Genomic DNA, 13,805 nt, shown 5'->3' with positions numbered 1-13,805 from the left:
TTGAGAATAGCCAGCACCTTACAGGGCTTCTCACAGAGATGCTTTAATGCAAAGAGGTGACTAGATTTCACAGGGAGACCAGGGAGAGGATGCAGAGATAATTAAATCACATTCAAGCACCTGTTTACCTGGGAGGTAAGTTCCTTCATATTGTGGTCAGATGCTGTTTAGGGGGACACTGGTGCGGGGAGGTGTTGGGAGGATGAACTCTTTTCTGAGTGATTTTGCAAGTGTGAAAATTCATCCAACAGAGATGCTAGAAAAATTTGCTCCTAGTAGCGAGCGTCCAACATGATATTTTGGGACAAAAATGTGTATTTGGAAGAATTTTTCACAAAAGAACAGTGATGGGAGGAAAAGATTCATATGGGCCTGGCTAGTAATATTCTTCCTTCACAATTTTCTTGTGGGTTCCTGAGGCCTGTTGTGACTGCTTGGAGACCTGGTCCCCAAGCAATGGCCCTCTTTGTCATACTCAGGGTAACCCAGGAAGTTGCTTGTCTGAAGCAGAAAAGGTTCTCCCTTCCACTCATGTCCTCTTGCTGATCAGATGAACACATGGCATCATCTACAGCTGAGAGGTGTTTGTTAACTACCTTTGTTTCATAGGACACAACTCATATGTATTCTACAGTAATGTTTATCACTGTCTTTTATAATCTCAAGGTAAGAAGTAATCAGTGTTAAAATCATTCTACTGGAATAACAAAGCACATGATTTTTTTTCCCTAATAGTGATTGTATTTGTTTGCTAGGGCTGCCATAACAAAATACCACACTGGCTACTAGGTGGCTTAAACAACAAAAATATATTTTCTCATAGCTCTAGAGGTTAGAAGTCCAAGATCAAAGTATCAAGTTTAGTTTCCTTGAGGTCTCTCTCCTTTGATGGCTACCTTCTCGCTGTGTCCTCACATGGTTGCCCCTCAGTCTGTGCATGTCTGTGTTCTAATATTCCCTCCTTATAAAGATACAAGTCATATTGGATTAGAGTCCATCCATATGATCATTTTACCTTAATTTTCTCTTCCAAAGCAGTATTTCTAAGTAGAAGTTAAGCTTACTGTACAAGCAATCAGGTATTGAATAAGAGGCATTGCTATAGAGACAAAAAAACAATGGTTAATAATGGAGGCAAATTTCATATCAGTTTTTGAGTTCTGAGGGTAGACAGTTGAGAAGATCTCTAAATGTCAGGGTTAAAGCATCTTTTGTAGTTTGAATGTCCATCAGATGTTCAGGTAAACTTTCTGAGTGGTCCATATAGCAACAGGAACGAAGAAGACTGTCTAAACATGAGCTGCTGTGGAGATTTCTCTGAAGTTTATATTAAGATATCTACCTTCAGTATGCAGGACTTCAGAAAAAAAGGCAGTTTTAGTTTCAATGATTCCAAGTCAAAAGGGTGGGAGAAAATTTGGAAACACTAGTTTGGAGAGTTGTAGTCAGGTAGTGGAGGAAACTAGCAAATTTCAGGATACAGTCCAGTTTTCAGGTAATTAACAAAACTTCAAGGAAAATTAATAGCACTAGAATCTAATATCCACAATATGTATTTTGGTTTCTATCGAGAGATAATTTTTCTCTCTAAAATCACCCTCATTTCTATCAAAGATAGCCAAATTAAGACAAATTTGTTTGCAAAATAAGTCTAGATTCAATAAACTTGGTCTTATTTATATAAGTATAGCAAGGATTGTGACTGACCATATAGGCTTATTTTTTATTTTTATTTTTTGCTTTTATTAAGAGAATTTATTGCCTCTCTCTCCTCCCAATAGCTCAAACATGAAGAAGCAACATCAGAGGAAGACAGACAGAAAATGGCTCTTTGAGTTTGTCCTTCTTGGCATTGGTGAAGGAAGAGGCAGCTTTCTCAAAGTTTTTGTCTGCTTAATAGGATGTAGTGGAGAAAGGGAACAAGGAAAGTCAGAGGATAAGTGAACAGGCTCTGCACCTACCAAGGATGTGTTATCCTCCTAATCGTCCCAGTAGGAATATTCCATTCATGTTCTTTGATCTGATCCTTGCATTGGAAGACACTTCTTTTTTTAATCTCTTTTTTTAATTTAATTTTTATTTTATATTGAAGTATAGTTGATTTACAATGTTGAATTAGTTTCAGGTGTACAGCAAAATGATTCAGTTATACATATACATATATCCATTCATTTTCAGATTCTTTTGCCATATAGGTTAGTACAGAATAGTGAGTAGAGTTCCCTTTGCTATACAGTAGGGTCTTGTTGATTATCTATTTTATATATAGTAGTGTGTATATGTGAATCCAAACTCCTAATTTATCCCTCCCCATACCTTTTCCCTTTAGTAACCATAAGTTTGTTTTTTAAGTCTGTGAGTTTGTTTCTCTTTTGTAATTAAGTTCATTTGTATCATTTTTTCAGATTCCACAGATAAGTGATATCATATGATATTTGTCTTTCTCTGAATGACTTCACTTAGTATGATAATCTCTACGTCAATTCATGTTACTGCAAATGGCATTACTTCACTCATTTTTATGGCTGAGTAATATTCCATTGTATATATGTACCACATCTTCTTTATCCATCCATCTGTCAATGGACATTTAAATTGCTTTCATATCCTGGTTATTGTGAATAGTGCTGCACTGAACACTGGGGTGCATGTATCTTTTGGAAGTATAATTTTCTCCAGATACATGCCTAAGAGTAGGATTGATGGATCATATGGTAGTTCTATTTTTAGTTTTCTAAGGAATCCCATAATATTCTCCATAGTGGTTGAACCAATTTACATTCCCACCAACAGTGTAGGAGGACTCCTTTTCTCCGCACCCTCTCCAACATTTTTGTAGTCTACAGTTTGTAGACGTTTTGATGATGGTTACTCTGACTGGTGTGAGGTGATACCTCACTGTAGTTTTGATTTGTATTTCTCTAATAATTAGCGATGTTGAGCAGATTTTCATGTGCTTTTTGCCCATCAGTATGTCTTCTTTGGAGAAATGTCTGTTTAGATCTTCTGTCCATTTTTTGATTGGGTAGTTTGTTTTTTTGATATTGAGCTGCATGAGCTATTTGTATACTTTAGAGATTATTCCATTGTCAGTATCATCATTTGCAAATATTTTCTCCCATTCTGTAGGTTGTCTTTTTGTTTTGTTTATGGTTTCCTTTGCTGTGCAAAAGCTTTGAAGTTTGATTAGGTCGCATTTGTTTATTTTAGTTTTTGTTTTCTTTCCTCTAGGAGGTGGATCCAAAAAGATATTGCTGCTGTGAAAGAGTGTTCTGCCTGGATTTTCCTCTAAGAGTTTTATAATATCCAGTCTTACATTTAGGTCTTTAATGCATTTTGAATTTATTTTTGTCTGTGATGTTAGAAAATTGTTCTAATTTCATTTTTTTACATGTATCTGTCCAGTTTTCCCAGCACCACTTATTGAAGAGACTGTCTTTTCTCCATTGTATATTCCTGCCTCCTTTGTCATAGATTAATTGACCATAGTTGTGTGGGTTTATTTCTGGGCTTTCTATTGTGTTCCATTGATCTATATTTCTGTTTTTGTGCAAGTACCATACTGATTAATGTAGCTTTGTAATATAGTCTGAAGACAGTGAGCCTGATTCCTCCAACTCCATTTTGCTTTCATAGTATGCTTTGGTTATTTGGGGGTTTGTGTTTCTATACACATTTTAAAATTTTCTGCTCTAGTTCTGTGAAAAATGCCATTGGTGGGGGCTTCCCTGGCGGTCCGGTGGTTGAGACTTCACCTTCCAGTGAGGAGGATGCAGGTTCAATCCTTGGTCAGGGAGTTGGGATCCCACATGCCATGCAACCAAAAACACACACAAAAACAAAAATCAAAACATGAAACAGAAGCAATATTGTAACAAATTCAATAAAGACTTTAAAAATGGTCCACATGAAAAAAATCTAAAAAAAAAAAAATTCCACTGGTAATTTAATAGGGATTGCATTGAATCTGTATATTGCCTTAAGTAGTATAGTCATTTTGACAGTATTGATTCTTCCATTCCAAGCACATGGTATATCTCTCCATCTGTTTGTGTCACTTTCCATTTCTTTCATCAGCATCTTAGAGTTTTCAGAGTACAGGTCTTTTGTCTCCTTAGGTAGATTTATTCATAGGTATTTTTTCTTTTTGATGTGATGGTAAATGGGATTCCTTCCATAATTTCTCTTTCTGATCTTTTGTTTTTAGTGTATAGGAATGAAAGAGATTTCTGCGTATTAATTTTGTATTCTGTGACTTTACTGAATTCATTGATGTGGTGTATCACACTGATTGATATGTGGATAGTGAAAAATCCTTGCATCCTTGGGATAAATCCCACTTGATCATGGTGTCTGATCCTTTTAATGTGTTGTTGGATTCACTTTGCTAGTATTTTGTAAATGATTTTTGAGTCCATGTTCATCAGTGATATTGACTTATTTTTTTCTTTTTTTGTAGTACCTTTGTTTGGTTTTGGTATCAGGGTGATTATGGCCTCATAGGATGAGTTTGGGAATGTTTCTTCTTCTGAAATTTTATGGAATAGTTTCAGAAGAACAGGTGTTTAGTGTTCTCTGAATGCTTGATAGAATTCACCTGTGAAGCCATCTGATCTTGGACTTTTGTTTGTTGGGAGCTTCTTTTTTTAAATAAATTTTAATAAATTTTTAAAAATACATTTATTTATTTATTTTATTTTTGGCTGCATTGGGTGTTTGTTGTTGTATGTAGGCTTTCTTTTTTTAGTTGTGGCAAGCGGGGGCTACTCTTCATTGCGGTGCATGGGTTACTCATTGCGGTGGCTTCTCTTGTTGCAGAGCATGGGATTTAGGCACGTGAGCTTCAGTAGTTGTGGCATGCAGGCTCAGCAGCTGTTGTTCGTGGGCTCTAGAGAGCAGGCTTAGTAGTTGTGACCCACGGGCTTAGTTGCTCTGTGACATGTGGGATCTTCTTGGACTAGGGTTCGAACCCGTGTCCCCTGCCTTGGCAGGTGGTTTCTTAACAACTGCGCCACCAGGGATGCCCTGTTGGAGTTTCTTAATCACAGTTTCAATTTCAGGCCTTGTGATTTGTCTGTTCATATTTTCTATTTCTTCCTGGTTCAGTCTTCGAAGGTTGTACCTTTCGAAGAATTTGTCCATTTCTTCTAGGTTGTGCATTTTACAGGCATATAGTTTCTGGTAGTAGTCTCTTATGAGCTTTTGTATTCCTGTGGTGTCCATTGTAACTTCTTTTGTATTTCTAATTTTATTGCTTTGAGCTCTCCCCATTTTTTTTCTTGATGATGCTGGCTAATGGTTTATCAATTTTGTTTATCTTTTCAAAGAACCAGCTTCTAGTTTCATTGATCTTTCCTACTGTTTTCTTTGTCTCTCATTTATTTCTGCTCTGATCTATATGTTTTCTTTCCTTCTACTAAATTTGGGTTTTGTTTGTTCTCCTTTGTCTAGTTGCTTTACCTATAAGGTTAGGTTGTTTATTTGAGGTTTTTCTTGTTTCCTGAGGTAAGATTTTATCACTATAAACTTCCCTCTTAGAAATGCTTCTGCTGCATCCCATAGGTTTTGGATCTTCGTGTTTTTGTTTTCATTCGTAGGTATTTTTTAATTTTTGCTTTGATTTCTTCAGTGATACATTGGTTGCTTATAGCATATTGTTTAGCCTCCATGTATTTGTGTTTTTTACAGTTTTTTTCTTGTAGTTGATTTCTAATCTCATAGCATTGTGTTTGGAATAGGTGCTTCATATGATTTCAATTTTCTTAAATTTACCAAGGCTCACTTTGTGGCGCAGCGTGTGATCTATCCTGGAGAATGTTTCGTGTGCACTTGAGGAGAATGTGTATTCGGTTGCTTTCAGATGGAATGCTCTCTAAATATCAATTAAGTCCTTCTGGTCTAATGTATCATTCAAGGCCTGTGTTTTCATATTGATTTTGTCTGGATGATCTGTGCATTGATGAAAGTGGGGTGTTAACATCCCCCAATACTATTGTGTTACTGTCAGTTTCTCCTTTTATGGCTATTAGCATTTGCCTTATATATTGAGGCGTTCCTATGTTGGGTGAACATATATTTACAATTGTTGAATCTTCTTCTTGGATTGATTCCTTGATCATTATGCAGTGTCCTTCTTGGTCCTTGTTACAGTCTTTATTTTAGAGTCTATTTTGTCTGATATGACTATTGCTACTCTGGTTTTCCTTTGATTTCCATTTGTATGGAATACCTTTCTTTTACCCTCTCGCTTTCAGTCTGTGTGGATGTCTAGATCTAAAGTGAGTTTCTAGTAGGCAGCATATATATGGTTCCTGCTTTTGTATCTGTTCAGCCAGTCTATGTCTTTTGGTTGGAGCATTTAGTCTATTTACTTTTAATGTAGTTATCAATATGTATGTTCTTATTGTCATTTTGTTAATTGTTTTGGGTTTGTTTTGGTAATTCTTTTTTCTTCCTTCCTCTTTTGTTCTCTTCCCTTGTGGTTTGATGACCATCTTTAGTGTTGCATTTGGGTTGCTTTTCCTTTGTGTATCTATTGTCGATTTCTGGTTTGCATTTCCCATGAGGTTTTGATATAGCAGAGTGTATATATATATATATATATATATATATATATATATATATATATATATATATATACGAAAAGTTGTTTTAAGTTGCTGGCCTCTTAATTTCAAATGCATTTCCAATATCCTGCATTTGTACTCTCCTCTTCTCATGATTGCTTGTTTTGATATCATATTTGTGAGTGGATGATTTCCTACCTTTACTGTAGGTTTGCCTTTAATGGTGAGCTTTCCCATTCATAATTGTCTTTTTTTTCTAGTTGTGGCATTTTCTTTTTCATCTAGAGAAGTTCCTTTAGCATTTGTTGTAAAGCTGGTTTGATGGTGTTGAATTCTCTTAGCTTTTGTTTGTCTATAAAGCTTTTGATTTCTCTGTCAGGTCTGAATAAGAACCTTGCTAGGTAGAGTATTTTTGGTCGTACGTTTTTGCCTTTCATCACTGTAAATATATTGGGCCACTCCCTTCTGGCCTGCAGAGTTTCTGCTGAAAAAAATCAGCTGATAACCTTACTGGGGTTTCCTTGTATGTTATTTGTTGTTTTTCTCTTGTTGCTTTTAATGTTTTCTTTGTCTTTAATTTTTGTCAATTTGATTCATGTGTGTTGGCATGTTCCTCTTTGGGTTTGTCCTGTATTTGACTCTCTGTGCTTCTTGGACTTCAGTGACTGTTCCTTTTCCATGTTAGGGAAGTTTTTGGCTATTATCTCTTCAAATATTTTTTCAGCCCCTCTGTCTCTCTCTTCTCCTTCTGGGACCCCTATAATGTGAATGTTGGCACATTTAATGTTGTCCCAGAGGTCTCTTAGACTGTCCTCATTTGTTTTCATTGTTTTTCTTTATTCGGTTCCAAAGCAGTGATTCTCACCAATCTGTCTACCAGCTCACTTATTTATTCTTCTGCCTCATTTATTCTGCTATTGATTACTTGTAGAGTATTTTTCATTTCAGTTATTGTTTATCTCCCTTTGTTTTTTAAAACTTCTAGATCTTTGTTAAAAATTTCATCTATGTTCTTGGTCTGTGCCTCCATTCTTTTTCCAGTTACTTGTATCATCTTTACTATCATTACTCTGAATTCTTTTTCAGGAAGATTGCCTGTCTCCACTTCACTTAGTTGTTCTTCTGGAGTTTGATGATGTTCCTTCATCTGGAACACATTTCTCTGCCTTCTGTGTTTGTAGCCTCCTTTCCTCAGGCTGCAGGATCATGGCTCCTCTCACTTCTGGTGCCTGCCCCCTGATGGGTGAGGTTGGTCCAGGAGCTTGTGCAGTCTTCCTGGTTGTAGGGACTGGTGCCTGCCCACTGGTGGGTGGAGCTGGGTCTTCTCCCTCTGGTGGGCAGGGTTGTGTCAAGTGGTGTTTAGAGGTGGCTTTGGAATCAGAATAACTTTAGGCAGCCTGTCTGCTCCTGGGAGGGTCTGTGTTCCCACCCTGTTGGTTGTTTGCCCTGAGGCATCCCAGAACTGGAGACTGCAGGCTATTGGGTGGGGCCAGGTCTCAGTGCCCAAATGGTGACCTGCAGGAGAGCTCACACCAAAAATTATTCCCTGGGTTCTCTGCCACCAGTGTCCTTGCCCCCACAGTGAGCCACAGCCAACTTCTTCCTCCCCAGGAGACCCTCCAAGACCCTCAGGTAGGTCTGGCCCAGGCTTTTATGGAGTTACTGCTTTGCCCTGGGTCCCAGTACACATGAAACCTTGTGTGCACCCTCCAAAAGTGGAGTCTCTTTCCCCCAATCCTGTGGAGCTCCTGCCCTCAAGTCCCACTGGCCTTCAAGATCAAATGCTCTGGGATCTCCTCCTCTCATTGCCATGTCCCCAGGCTGAGGAGCCTCACGTGGGTCTCAGAGCACTCACTCCTGTGGGAGAACCTCTGTGATATGATGATTATTTTCCACTTTCTGGTTCGCCCACCCAGCAGGTATGAGATTTGATTATATCATGAAAGCACCCCTCCTACCATCTAGTTGTAGTTTCTTCTTTGTCTTTGGATGTAGAGTGTCTTTTTTGTATGTTCAAGTCTTTTTTGTTGATGGTTGTTCAGCAGTTCGTTGTGATTTGGGTGGTTTCATGAGAGGAGGTGAGCTCACGTCCTTCTACTCTGTCATCTTTGTCTCTACCCTCTCTCCTGAATGTCACTGTCAGGAATTCTGGCTTCTTAAAGTTCAATTTTGATTGAAATTCATGAAGGACTTCAGGCTTTACCTCTGGTCAACCACTATCTCTGCAGAATATCTCCAGGGTTAGAGGAAAATCTCCCATATAGGCTCTTTTAAATCTGCTTTGCTGGAACTTTTTATAAGGAATCTCCAGATTAAACTTTTAATAGTCCCTTGAGGCTAAGAAGCCAAGCCAATCATTTGACATCTATAGATTTGGGTGAATTCTTCTCCTCAATGTCCCCCAAATATTCTGAGGTTCTTGCATTTGCCAGGAAGTGACCTTCCTTACTCAACTAGTAAGGCTGCTGGGAACTCTAAGCAAGGTACCACACTATTTTCCCAAGGGGCTTTATTGGCTCCATGAAGTCAACCTTAGTTTCTTAAAGCTGTTTGGTCAAACCTAAGTTTATGTATATCTCTGTCAAATATGACATTCTAGGCAAAACTTTAGTAATATAAGCAATGTTTGCAATTATGTGCTATTATAAGGAGAACAGATTCTTATTGAAATTATGCAAATAACTATATTGCCAAGAAAACAAGAATGTTCACTGAAAGCTTCTGAATTCTGGAAGAATCGGGTAGAGAGAAAAAGACAAATGATTCAATTTTGCTTACATGGGTATAATTTACCAAACTGCTCTAAGCTTAAGAGAGAAAAACAAATTTTCCTACATTTGGAGAAACAAAACTTAAAAAAAATAAAACCAGCAATGTTTCAAATTTAAAAATCATAGGGCTTCCCTGGTGGTGCAGTGGTTGAGAGTCTGCCTGTGATGCAGGGACACGGGTTCATGCCCCGGTCTGGGAGGGTCCCACATGCCATGGAGCGGCTGGGCTTGTGAGCCATGGCCGCTGAGCCTGCGCATCCGGAGCCTGTGCTCCACAACGGGAGAGGCCACAACAGTGAGAGGCCCGCGTACCACGAAAAAAAAAAATCATGAAATGGGGCTTTCCTGGTGGCACAGTGTTTAAGAATCTGCCTCCCAGTGCAGGGGACATGGGTTCAAACCCTGGTCCAGGAAGATCCCACATGCCGCAGAGCAACTAAGCCCACGTGCCACAACTACTGAGCCTGTATTCTAGACCCCATGAGCCACAACTACTAAAGCCCACAAGCCACAACTACTGAAGCCCATGCACCTAGAGCCCATGCTCTACAACAAGAGAAGCCACTGCAATGAGAAGCCCATGCACCACAACGAAGAGTAGCTGCCATTCGCTGCAACTAGAGAAAGCCCACACACAGCAACAAAGACCCAATGCAGCCAAAAATAAATAAACTAAATAAATTTATCTTTAAAATCATAAAATATTATAACCATCTTCTTCAGTTTACTTAGTCCCATGTAATTAATTCTTGTTTTGTTTGATCTTTTGTTAGAAGTTTTATGAAAACGTCAATTTCTCCATTAGTGTTTTGTAAATTCTTACTCAGTTCAGTGTAATGATTTGAAATTCATCAGAAACTTGTGTTCTAGAATACTTGTTAGATCCTTTTCCATGAATTTCTCTGAACATGAAACACATTTTCAGGAAGCTTTTGTAAAAGCATCTGAGTAAAACCATTGTCTAAGTAATAAAAGACAAATAGCCATTACTAAAAATTTGATTCATTCTAATGTAATTGACAAGAAAATTTATCTCTGTGACACAAAACATTTAAGATAATAACTAGAATTATGACTGATAACATTATACTAGGACATATCCAATTTTAGGAATTTCATATACTTTCGAGAACATTTATATTAATAACATTCACCCTTATGATATAACCTAGAGTTGATGATCATTTATTTAGCAATGCTTCCCATGTAAGTAACATACCAAATAAGCCTAATGAGTTTCATAGCTCTCTTTTCTAATAAGATAAAACAAATCTTTGAGGGTGTTCCAAGGGGCCTCTGGAAAACCTGAACATTATTTCCAGGTCAATAAGACTTCATTTAGAATTTGACTTGGGGGAAAATCTACTTTTTCAAAAATAAAAATGTTTTAAAACACTTTGTCAAATATGATCATATGTCACTGTGAATTAATATTTAGTTATCAATTTAATCAAAGTGACAAAGATTCACATGTAAATACAGATAGTTAAATAGTGTAAAAAGACTTAGCTCTTTTAATATTGAAAGCACTCAGTTTTTCTTCAAAATTATCAAAGACTCATCAAGACAAAATGTACAATATTTGTTTTGCTAGACAGATTACATTAAATGTAAAAAAAGTCTTTGTTTACAATTTCTCATTAAGAGCAGACCAATAATTAAGAAAATTTTGCAAAAAGAGAGAAAAAACAAATTTTAATTTTCTACCAGCTTACTTTGGATATTAAAACTGAATCACTTTATTAAATTCATTCCAATCTTAGACGTGACTACACATAAAATTCCTTTCTAAAGATTCCTTTTTAACAAGCCTCTTACAACTTTCTCTGCCCATTTTGATTTGTCCCTTGTTCTCTTTCCCATTTAGAAGTTACCAGCTTTAGGACAAAAATCACTTAACAAAGTTTTTACATGAACAAAAACATCTCCATAGCTTACACTTTTTCTTACCCCAAAACATATTCTAATTTCCTTATAATTCCTAGTAGCTTTAACCACATATATAATTTATAATTCTTATTCCTTCAAAGCTTTAATTTTTTTGTAAAGATAAAGTTAAAAATTATTAACTGTGTAAGTATTTTGTGGCTTGGCAAACTTATAAATACATTTCATAATTTCTAGAAACATATTCTACTTCATACTACAAGCTTTTAATGAAGCACAAGACATGTTTACTAATAGAACCAAACATATTTAGTGTGTAATAAGAGGTCAAAAGTAGGTAAACTTAGACTCGTTCAGCAATTAATATTTCAGTATATTGTCTTAGTTGGAAATGATCTAGATATTTAATTCATTTAATTTAACTTAGCAAAACTCTAAGGGTACAATTTATCAAAGACATTTTGAAAACTATTTAAGTTGACATAGCAAAAACAATTATTGCTAAAAAAAGTTTACCTAAAAGAATTCTTATCTTATGTCTATTTAATTAATTTGTTCTTAACAATCACTCAGATTACTCATGACAATTTCATAAGATGTTAAAGTAGTGTTAGCCATCATCTTAAATTATTATTATTATTACTGTTTTCTGAGAAATTTTGTAAAAGAGATAACATGAGCTTATTTGACTTTTAGTAAAACTATATAGCATAAAGCTATTATACTTAATGCTGATAACTCTTAAGATATGTCTGTATTAATTAAACCATTAAACCTGAACTAGATTTTACTTACCAAAAATTATCCAAGATCATGTGAATTTGAAAAACATTTGTATTCGTTTTTGTTATATTTTTGAGAATTTTTAGATTGCTTGTTGGAATAAATTAAGTTTACTCAGATAGCTACAGTCTTTTATTAGTTATGGAGAAGACTTTTAAGTCTTCTTGCCCTTTAAGTGTACTTGCCCTTGATAAACAATTTTAAGGAGACTGTGATTTAGAGTTGGAGCAAGAGAGGGGTTTTTTGGTGGTTTTTGTTTAAAAAAAACCTCTTTCCTTTTTATTCTTTAAATTTTAGTTTCAGGTTCTAACAATTGAGATAATCTGGGCTCAGTCTCAGGCAATGTGGCTGTGTTTACATTTCAAAAACATGGTAAGATTTATAACTTTAAGGGACAGAGAAAAAAATGTAAATTTTCTTCTGTGAGTTTTGGAGTGTATTTTTCTATTATCATAAGTCTCAGGGTAAGTATTATTTTAAAAACTTTTTCTTCTTAAGTACAGGACAATTTTGCTCCAATTATCCTCAACTTTTATAATATCTACAAGAATTTGAGAGGAATAGGTTTCAGGGTTGGTGAAGATAAATGGGCCTTGACTTGTTCCTAAGTTGCATTTCTGGTTTTGTAGAGATTTGGAAGACAAAGATAATTGTTTCTATTAGCTCTTGAATATTGGCTTCCAACTGATCTTTTCCTAATTATTTGTAGGAGGGCATAAGGAATTGCTGAGGAGATGGGGCAATTTTTAAAATTTTTCTTAAAAAGGGGAATTCACGTTGGATCTTTAAGTCTAATTTCTGTTATTTCATCTTAATAACGATTCCCTAAGGCTAGCTGTTATACATTATTTTTCGTTTCAATTTGATCCTTCCATAAATACCAATATGACAGCTGTTTATGATGAGAGCTCTCAAAAAGGTAATCTTTTAAATACAGCAAATTTAAAGGATCCATCATCTGGCCATTGAGGAGTAAGACCTTTCATTAATTTCAAATAGTGACTCAAATCAGTAAGGCTTTTTATGGAACGACCCAGAGGTAACTTTTCAGGCTTAGAATAAATCCTTACCATGGATGAAATAAGCATACTTTCAGATGGAGAGGGCACGGATGGTATAGCCCCTATAATGTGAAAATTCATTTCCAAGGATAATCTAAGAAAGCAAAGGCCTTCATTGCACAGGCAGTAAGGGTGGTATAATGCAAACTGTGTCCCTGGTCTCTCCTGGGAATTTGAGGCACCTCTGATCCCAAACCTCCTAATCTGTGACATCAGGCATATGCTGCTGGAATGGGACTTTTCCAACACTTACAAGGTAATGAAGGTTGAAACAACAAAGGCCCCTTATGGACTGGGTCCCCTTAGGACAAACTCCTCTGACAGCTGGCACAACAAGACTAGAGTGTGCTGTTTATGACTTTGTGTCTCAGAACCCCAGTCAATTCAACTGGTTACCAGATGCACCCCAGTAAATACACCATCCAGATGGTGGAGACCAGAGAGAATATTCTCACTGGACAAAAAGCCAAACTCTCAGGACATAGAAAAATACGGAAGGAAAAATCTCATCCAGTTTTTATATAGAGGACTGACAGCAAAGTTTGTCTTAATAGGCACTGGACTGGAGAGAACTGTTAACTCACCAGTCTGTGAGGCTGTCTCCAACAGCAGGCTTATAGGGCCTATGCCTGTACTCTGCCCTATGGTTCTTTCTTCTTATGAAACATGACTCAGGAGACAGAGACAAAGAAAAACAGTGACTCTCTCTGGGAGGAAAGGATTAAGAAAAACTGAGA

General features: G+C 36.5%; 1 long non-coding RNA gene across 1 annotated transcript in view; it reads right to left on the bottom strand.

Annotated features, from left to right (window-relative positions):
- Positions 1–1,047: 1,047 nt before the first annotated feature.
- The window catches only part of LOC308610055, a 31,045-nt gene continuing 18,287 nt past the window's right edge, over positions 1,048–13,805 (bottom strand). Inside the window, exon 3 of the long non-coding RNA XR_014014410.1 lies at positions 1,048–1,099. This is a non-coding gene — a long non-coding RNA (uncharacterized lncRNA). The remainder of the gene's footprint in view (positions 1,100–13,805) is intronic.

Source organism: Mesoplodon bidens (assembly GCF_964165515.1).
Source record: "Mesoplodon bidens genome assembly, contig: HAP1_SCAFFOLD_81, whole genome shotgun sequence".
NCBI lineage: Eukaryota > Metazoa > Chordata > Mammalia > Artiodactyla > Ziphiidae > Mesoplodon > Mesoplodon bidens.
This window is presented reverse-complemented; position numbering and strand designations above follow the sequence as displayed.